The sequence below is a fragment of the Lolium rigidum genome, chromosome 6 (assembly GCF_022539505.1).
Source record: "Lolium rigidum isolate FL_2022 chromosome 6, APGP_CSIRO_Lrig_0.1, whole genome shotgun sequence".
Classification (NCBI taxonomy): Eukaryota; Viridiplantae; Streptophyta; class Magnoliopsida; order Poales; family Poaceae; genus Lolium; species Lolium rigidum.
In genome coordinates this window covers 222,686,822-222,695,077 of record NC_061513.1, presented here as the reverse complement: position 1 = coordinate 222,695,077, position 8,256 = coordinate 222,686,822, and the positions used below count along the sequence as shown (strand labels likewise).

Below are 8,256 nucleotides of genomic sequence, written 5' to 3'. Positions count from 1 at the left end.
TACCTCTTCAGCGTGTGGAGAACCGAGACCTGTTTACGGAGGTCTGTACACGGTTGAAGGATACGGCGAGGGATACTTTTTCCCTACATGGGTGGCAGCATAGTCTACGGATAGTTGCTCCACCTAGCTCTTAGGCGTTATATGATTCATCGTTCCGATATGTATTTCGCCTATTTTTGTTTTTTTGTAACTTTGGTCACTTGAGACAATAAACGGCTGTGTGCATCCTGGTTATACAGAGGGTGGATGTAATTGCTTCTTGAAGTAATAAAGCATCCTTTATCGAAAAAAATCATAGAGAACACGAACGCTGTTGCCTTTCCTTTGACCGCAGACACACCCATGCAAATTTTGTTTTCCGAAAGCCCTGTCTGCTCAGAGTGGTGTACCAGCAAGACGGCCCCAAAATCCTCCCTATCTTCAGGTGGCAAGATAATGTTTTAGTGCAAATTAGACGCAAATATTTAATGTATTGGGAAGAGAAATAAGAAAAGGAAAGCACATGTTTATTTATTTTTAGAGAGAAACACAAAATTTCCATTAACCTGTCCCTGAAAAAAAATGATGTAGACGAATTGCTGAATACCACTTTAGTTACAAAGTTTGGGACTCTGTCGTGCCACAGCATACAAGCACCGGGTTCCACAACTCACCCGCAAGATTATATTAGGTGCGACAGGGGTACATTCATGGAGGCAAAAATCAATAACTCGAAGAAATTTTCTCAGTAAAAATTTGTACTACTCCTGTATACTTAGGCTTCGCTGAACAGACACCACTTCAATCTCAATTCTCCCCATGCCCACATCAGCCATGAAGGAATGAAAGGGCCTGCAGGCAAACTTCGGCCTCCGCTGGAAGGCATCTTCAAGGAGTGAATTTTCAATGTTAAAGTTGAGCCTGCACTGAAGTCTGAAGGAGTGAATTTGCAGTCTGTTCCGCCCACAGCAGAAGTCCCCAGGAAATCAACAGCGGATAACTACAGAATACCGAAGAGTACAAGATACCATTGCTTTTACCAACAGGGGGTTCACTGATGCTTATACTTGCTTAACCGACTTGAATATACGTTAAGCAGTGAAGGTTAAATAGATCGAAGAAATTCACATTAGCTAAGAGAAGTTTAGATTTGTGACACCGAAAGGATAGCGGTTGAACAACACAGATGAATTTGGGTTCGACAGTGCACTCTTGTCGATGCTCCGCAGTTAGCAACGACTTACCAAATTGAGAAAAGGGGTTTAAAGTGCTAAGTTCAGAGGTCACTTCATCAACAGTCTTAATGGAACATTCTTTCTAGATCGATGGGGGATGCAGCCTGGGTGGAGTAGAGAACTACTCCACCAGCCCCCTGCGCAGCTTCAAGAGAGACCTGGCGACAACCTTCAACGATCAGAGACTCTAACTTATGTGCATACACCAGCTCGGCCACTCCAACATTAGTTACACGATGGCAACACCAGAGTGTGAGATTACTCATGAGCAGGGTATTGAGAACAAGCAAGTGCGTGTGGGTAGGGAGGCTTCTCAGGGCCTCTTTGTTTGGCTGGCTGTCGCTGGCTGCAGCTGGCTGTGCTGCTGTGCAGGGAAAGCTGCTGTGTAGGAAAAGCTGCTTTTTTATGTATTGCTCTTTGGCAACCTAACTAGCTGTTTGACCGTAAACTGAGGAATTATCTAAATACCCTTAGATTCATGAGGCCGTGTATTTTAGTTAATTTACATGCAATAAATATTGTAATTCACATCCGAATACACAAGAATATACACAGGACATAAATCGTAGTATTTGTCATCCAAAAAAGTTCTTATGTATGTTCAACAAGCTAGCTTGCATGTTGTTACATCTCACGGTGGCACTAGATCTTGATAATACAATTGTGTGCAAAATTTATTACCATAGAGTTCCATAGAAGAACACAGGGCCGAGTTGTATGATTGCATCCCTTTCTAAATAGCTAGCTGATCAAAGAGTTATACACACAACGCATGCGTTAGGATTGCAGGACCGAGAAAACCAAAGCATGGAACAAAATCACTACCGACCGATTCATACCCAGCACGTCTACGCGGCGATCGTCAGCCCCGAACTCCTGATGCCGCTATAGCTGATGTAGGACCATGCATGAGCAGCGAAGCTGGGAGGAAACGATAGTCAAATCGGTAGCAGCTCACCCCGCGGGACCGCTCGGGATAGCTTTGGATGGGAGGGAGATCAGGGAGGCGCCGCTCGGGGATGAGCTCGGACGGCAGTTGGATACGAGCTCGTAGGGGCGCTGCTCAATCTTCCGGCCAGAGACAGAAAAGAAGGACAGCGAGGGGGTCGTCGGCGTAGACGAGATCGACGGCGGGGACGGGGTCGCCGGGGAGGGGAGCTCAGCTGCGACCTCGGACGGCGGGATACAGAATACAGGCGAGGTCAACGGCAGTGGCCGGTGGGGGTGGCCGGAGAGGCAGGGGTCGGGTGTGGCGGCGCGCGCGGATGCAAACCTTATCTCTATCGTCGCTGACTCTCTGTAGCTAGACCAGAGATGGAAGGGAAAAAACTTTTCGGGTTACGTACAGTACTTGGGAAGGCACTGATTCAGCTCGGTGGCAGTTTGGTTGTAATTTTGAGAAACGAAATGGGCAATCAAAAGCGCCGGTTCGGGGCTGAGGTAAAAAGCTCGGGAAGCACCTCCCACCCGTGCTTTTTCTTATACGTGGGAGGGGCACATGCTTTGGTAAAAGCTCACAGCCCAGCCTATCTCTTTGTTTCGCATGCCCTGCTTATTTCTATGGAAAAGCACCTAAAAGCCCAAACAAAGAGGCCCTCAGGCTATCCACGATACACACTTGTGGAGGGAGGGCTAGGCGCTGGCCAGAAGCACGGCTTGCGTATTGCGATTGGGCGAGGAGAAAACCATCCCGCACCGTCGGATCCGGGAAAGAGCTCCTCGTCGATCTCGTCCCTTGGTTTGTTACACTGCGTGAGACAAAACGAGACCAGACGAAAACCCTAGCCGTCATACTCTCATCTCAGTTTGCCTCGCTCCGTCACCTCCGCCCGCCGCCTCCGCCTCCGCCTCCTCTCACGCTTCCCTTCCCCTCGTAGGACCACCGCTCGCGCTCTCCGCCAGTTCGACCACCGCTTCCCCGCTCTGCAAGGAGGATGACGCTAGAAGGAGGTGCGGCGACCCTATTCGAATCGGGGTGAAGCCAGGGCCGGGAAGGGACAGAGCGACCTACTCATCATGCAGTGGGGAGCCATTGGCCTGCAAGATGGAGCCGATGAAGTTGCGGTGGGCTTCGGGAAGGAGGTAAAGATGGCGGCATCATGGTCGACCTGTGACGTGCCTAGGTGCGGATCGAATGCATCCTCCCGCGCGGCTACCCGCGCCTGCCTCCTCCTCCGTCCTGCCCCATCGTGCCAAGGTCGCCGCGGCTCGGAGCAATTCCTCCCCGGCTCGCGCCCGGCGGACGTCACTCTGGTGTAAAAGGTTAATTAGCCTTTCGTTTTATTTTCGTAGATGGCATATGCTAACTGATTGAGATGCATTTTCTCTGCATATTTTGTTATTGATGTTGGATAAATTGAGAAACTAGACGAAGTTAGGAAAACAATGGTTCATCTTCCGAAATGGAATTTAACTCTTCACTTGTGCACTGCTTAGGTTGAAACTATTCCAAGGATTTAGTGATTTGTATGGAGATGTATGCAAAGAAGACAATGGTTCATGTGTGTATACTTGGATCACCCCTCCGGTTGCTACATGTCCCCAGCAAGGTACTTTCGTTCCCAATCCCTGCGTACTCTCCTTCTCATGTGCTTCTTGCTAGCTGCTGCGCTAGGCTCTTGTTTGTTGCGTGCTGCTTGTTGGGTCCATACTTGTTTTCTGCCGGTGCCCACGCTGGACATTAACCTTTCAGGGATATGCCTCTACTTGCCACCAAGCCTCAGACTAGATCTAAGCATCATGAATTTGTCTGATAGATTACGACTGAATTTGTTTCTTTTGAGACTGCTTCGTTGTGACCATGAGTGGATGACGTCAAATACCTGCCATTTTTTTAATACTTTGGGAATCTATAAAAGTCTCTACAATACCATTTGGTGACCTGAATGCTTTTAGTAGATGATGCATGTTCCTTTCTTGTCAAACCAATTGTTCTGACCTTTTTTCTTTAAATGAATATCGTTATTTCAGTTGCTTATATGCATTCTGATCTTCAACTTTCAGCAAGTAATGATTTGTATCCTCAAACAGGTCGCTAGCATCGTGAATGGTTTAAGGTATACATGCTATCCAAATATGTTCAGATCTTAATAATTATGACCTACTCATCATCTATTGATATCTTTGCATATATGATATATGCAGGACAAACATGACTGATCTCAAGTGAATGGGAGATTAGCAGGTGTGTGTAATAACGAAATATCTTCTCACTGTCCGCTACCTAAAGAAGGTCACATCTGGATATTACATTTTTCAGTAGACAGGGATTCAGTTGCATTAGTTATACATGGTGCTGAGAAGGTTATTGAAATTTGCCTGAATGAAGATCTTGATTTATTTTGTGGAATTTAAGCACTTGTGGGGCTTGCCAAACATTTAACCATCCAATCCAAGTTGCATCTTGTAAGTGCCTTTCAGTTTTATATTTTTGCTTATGCGATTTACCATTGCTGATATGCACGCTTTGGGCATTCAAACTTTACCAAGTAGACTTGTTTGTAATTAACCAAATGTAGTTGGAGAGAACAACTGAACTATGCTTTACACCAGCAAGAAGTGTTCATAGTGCATATTTTACTTTGTTCTGTTCAGCTGTTCTAATTAATTCTATTCCAGGCAATACCATTTCCAGCTTTGATGTCCCTTTTATCAACCTCATACTCAGGACATGAAAATACCTCATCTTGTTCTGCAAGTATGAGTCTTTACCTCCTGAATCACTTCCTAATCGGTGGAGAGCGAATATGTTTTCATGAAAAGATCGTCCGCTAGACTTAAGCAAAGCGTCTGGTTCTGAAAATGAGAGAGATGAAGGGAATATGAAGTTCTAATAAGTAATAACTAATAAGAACCAGATCCTCGAGTCACGTAGGTCTGTGGATAACCATAATGGAAGTGAGGAAACATCTACGTCAGACTGTTCAGGCTCTCTTTATTATTTAACTGAAAATTGTTAATAGCTTCTCAAATTTAAGATTGAGATTTTGGAATCTAAACCCAGGTAAGTATGTCATGATTAGAGATTCAGTTGTAGTATATGTTTCAGTGTCGTGATAGCTAAGTGGTTGTAGCATTTTTCGAGCCATTAGTTTCCATTTTACCTTTTTAGAGATTGAATATTCAGAAACATTTTCACGTATTTTCGTTAAGATGGAAAATTCACAAATAGATACATGATTATAGGCCAAAGCACGTAGGTTCACTCATCTCAAGCTGCTTGATAACCTTATTTTATTGTTCATAGGATGTATACATGATTGTTGGAGAAATGAGCACACTAATGGTACAATCGCTGACGTCAGTGGAAAAAAATATGAACTTGCATATGCTCTGTTCTTGTAAGTTTTGGACGATTGATGGCCACTCAACTATTATACTATGCTTATGAGAAGAAACATATGGACACATGGTCTGACCTGTGTCCTGTCACCAAATCAAATTTTCCCTTTTGTTTCTGGCATAAATGTGTGGTGCTTGAAATTTGGACACACTACCTCCCTCTTGATATACTATGCTTCTGTCTACTGACTTGAATTTTTTTTTCTTGCTATGACGTGCAAAGGACATCAGTATTTGACTTTATCTCTGTTGATGTATTACAGCTTCGACCAGGCTATATCAACATTGGGGCAGGGAAATAGGCTCTTAAGAACTTGAACGGGCTTGGTTTATTCTCCAACATATAGGTGAATCTGTCCCATGATGAAACCAAAGAAGGGGGTGTATTGGTGGAAGTCAGGCTGAATGAACTAAGATCCCAAATCAGTGGACGTGACCACACAATGGAACATTGTTCCATGACCTGGGGACGACCAACTCTTGTAATGTGCCTACATATTCGCAACCTTTTTAATCTTTCTAACATCTGTTTCAAAAAATGCTGGACAAGTTCATGATTAAGCTGTGAAGCTATCCATCATTGTTATCAAAGCCCTGTTGCTGAACCTGATGTATTTATATCTGATGCATGCTTCTGTGTTTTAAACTCATATCTGAACTGATATATGAACTCTAAACTTTTACTGATGAATGAACTAAGTTCATGATTAAGCTGTGAAGCTATCCATCATTGTAATCAAAGCCCTGTTGCTGAACCTGATGTATTTATATCTGATGCATGCTTCTGTGTTTTAAACTCATATCTGAACTGTTATTGATGCATGAACTCTGAATTGCAACTTTGCAAGGTTGGTCAGATAAGAGTGTTGAGACCGCTCACAAGTCTTTACGCGTCCAAAGATTTATTAGCAAAACAATAGCACCCTCTGGCTCACTATAATAACCGCTTTTGTTTGAACTCACGAGCTTCAGAAGATTTATTAGCAAAACAGCAGTACCCTGTGGCTCACTATAATAACTGCTTTTGTTTGATATTTGAACTGTTTCAGAAATGGATCCAACCTTCTAAGAAGCTGACGAGTAACCCAATCACAATTCTTGTGGATGGCTTCATAGGGAGAATAAATGAAAAATTATGGTTTCCCCTCTTTTATTTGTATCTTACAGTTCAGTACAATGACAGCATTTTGTATTTCCATTGTACCAAACCATGGAGTAAACTTGACCTGGAGATGATGGATGACTCTTGTCTAAATTTTGTAGTATTGGATTTTAGCAGCTCTAGCAGGTCTGTTTAGCTTTATTCTTTGAGGGTTAATTTCACTGCTTTTTTTCTTGCCTTATGGTTTTTGTTCATTCAAAATTCATGTTGTGTTTCTGCTTGGATGGAGTGATGTTGATTTTGTTACATTATTATGTCACATCCATTATTTGAATCACAGCGGATTGCAAGCATACATGTAAAGAAACATGGAGTTATATGATTTGGATGCCCAGCTCCGGCGAGGAGGCGCCCCAAGGGGCGCCCCAGTTACTAGTACGTGATGAATCGCATCCCAACATCGGTTATCTCCTTGCAATCCACAAGCTCAAGTGTCTCCAGGAATGGTGCAGATGAGAGTGGCTTCATCCCCTCACCATCGAAGAAGTTGGCACCATTTAGCATGAGAACACAAATTGGGGAAGACTGAATGAGCACCACAAGACCCTTCTGTGTGAATCCTATTTCTTTTGGCCAATCCTTAGAACAGTATGCCAATGTGAGTTCAACAGTCTGAAGCATAGGACAGTTGAGCCAGAGCATTAAGGCTGCAATCAGTAAATGGGCAGTGTAACCATGTTTGTAGATGGCAGGTCTGAGCCAAAGCGAGATGTTTTTAAGGTTGTCTCATGTCATTGTCATTCAGAGCATGGACATACTCTAGACAAATCTTCTCCAATGGTTTGCACTTGCCCAGGATGAAACGGAGTCCTGATTCTGGCCATGTTTCAACTTTGACCAACCTCAGAACCTTCAAGCTCTCACAGCAGAAATCATATAAACTCGTTTTGTGAGCGTTCTATGAGGGATCATAACCCTTAGTCATGGCCCTAGCAGAAGGCCAAAATCCTCCCTTTATCTCAAACTCAAACTTCTGGAGCTCCATCCATTCTGAACCAAACTTTAGGAAGTCACGCTGTCTGATTCCCGTGCATTTCTTAACTACAAGTTCTTCCAGTGATCCGTTCCACCCAAAATACTCCAGCCATTCGGTGTTTTCCATATTCACGCATTTAATTAGGTGGAGACAAGACAGACTCTTACAAGCAACAGCCACTGAGAGAAGGCCACATGAAGTTATTGCTGTCGAGCGGTTCAGCCTGAAGATCAATATCTTGCAATGAGCTAGACAGCCAAGACCAGAATCATCGATGTATGAGCAGGAGCTCAAGGTGAGATCAGTCAGCGATGGACAGTAAGATGAAAGCACTAAGTGGGCCAGACCCCGTGTCGAACCCCAGGGCTACACCGGGGCTAACCCTAGCCGCCGCCTCCAGCCAATTCCTCGGCGCCCTCTCCTGCCGCCGTTGCCGCCGGCAAGGGCCATGGTGGTGGCGGAGCCAGCGCCAAAGGTGCTGGGGGGTTTGCAACGCGGCGGCACTTTGCTGGTGGCGGCTCGGGACGGCGCCGGTGTTCTGCTGCGTGCAACAGTTGGGGCGG

General features: G+C 44.7%; 1 long non-coding RNA gene across 1 annotated transcript; it reads left to right on the top strand.

Moving 5' to 3' along the window:
- Positions 1–3,507: 3,507 nt before the first annotated feature.
- LOC124665299 lies at positions 3,508–6,891 on the top strand. The gene is made up of 4 exons (XR_006990525.1): positions 3,508–3,763; positions 4,245–4,270; positions 4,359–4,619; positions 5,819–6,891. It is a non-coding gene; the product is annotated as an uncharacterized LOC124665299 (long non-coding RNA).
- The last annotated feature ends 1,365 nt before the right edge of the window (positions 6,892–8,256 follow it).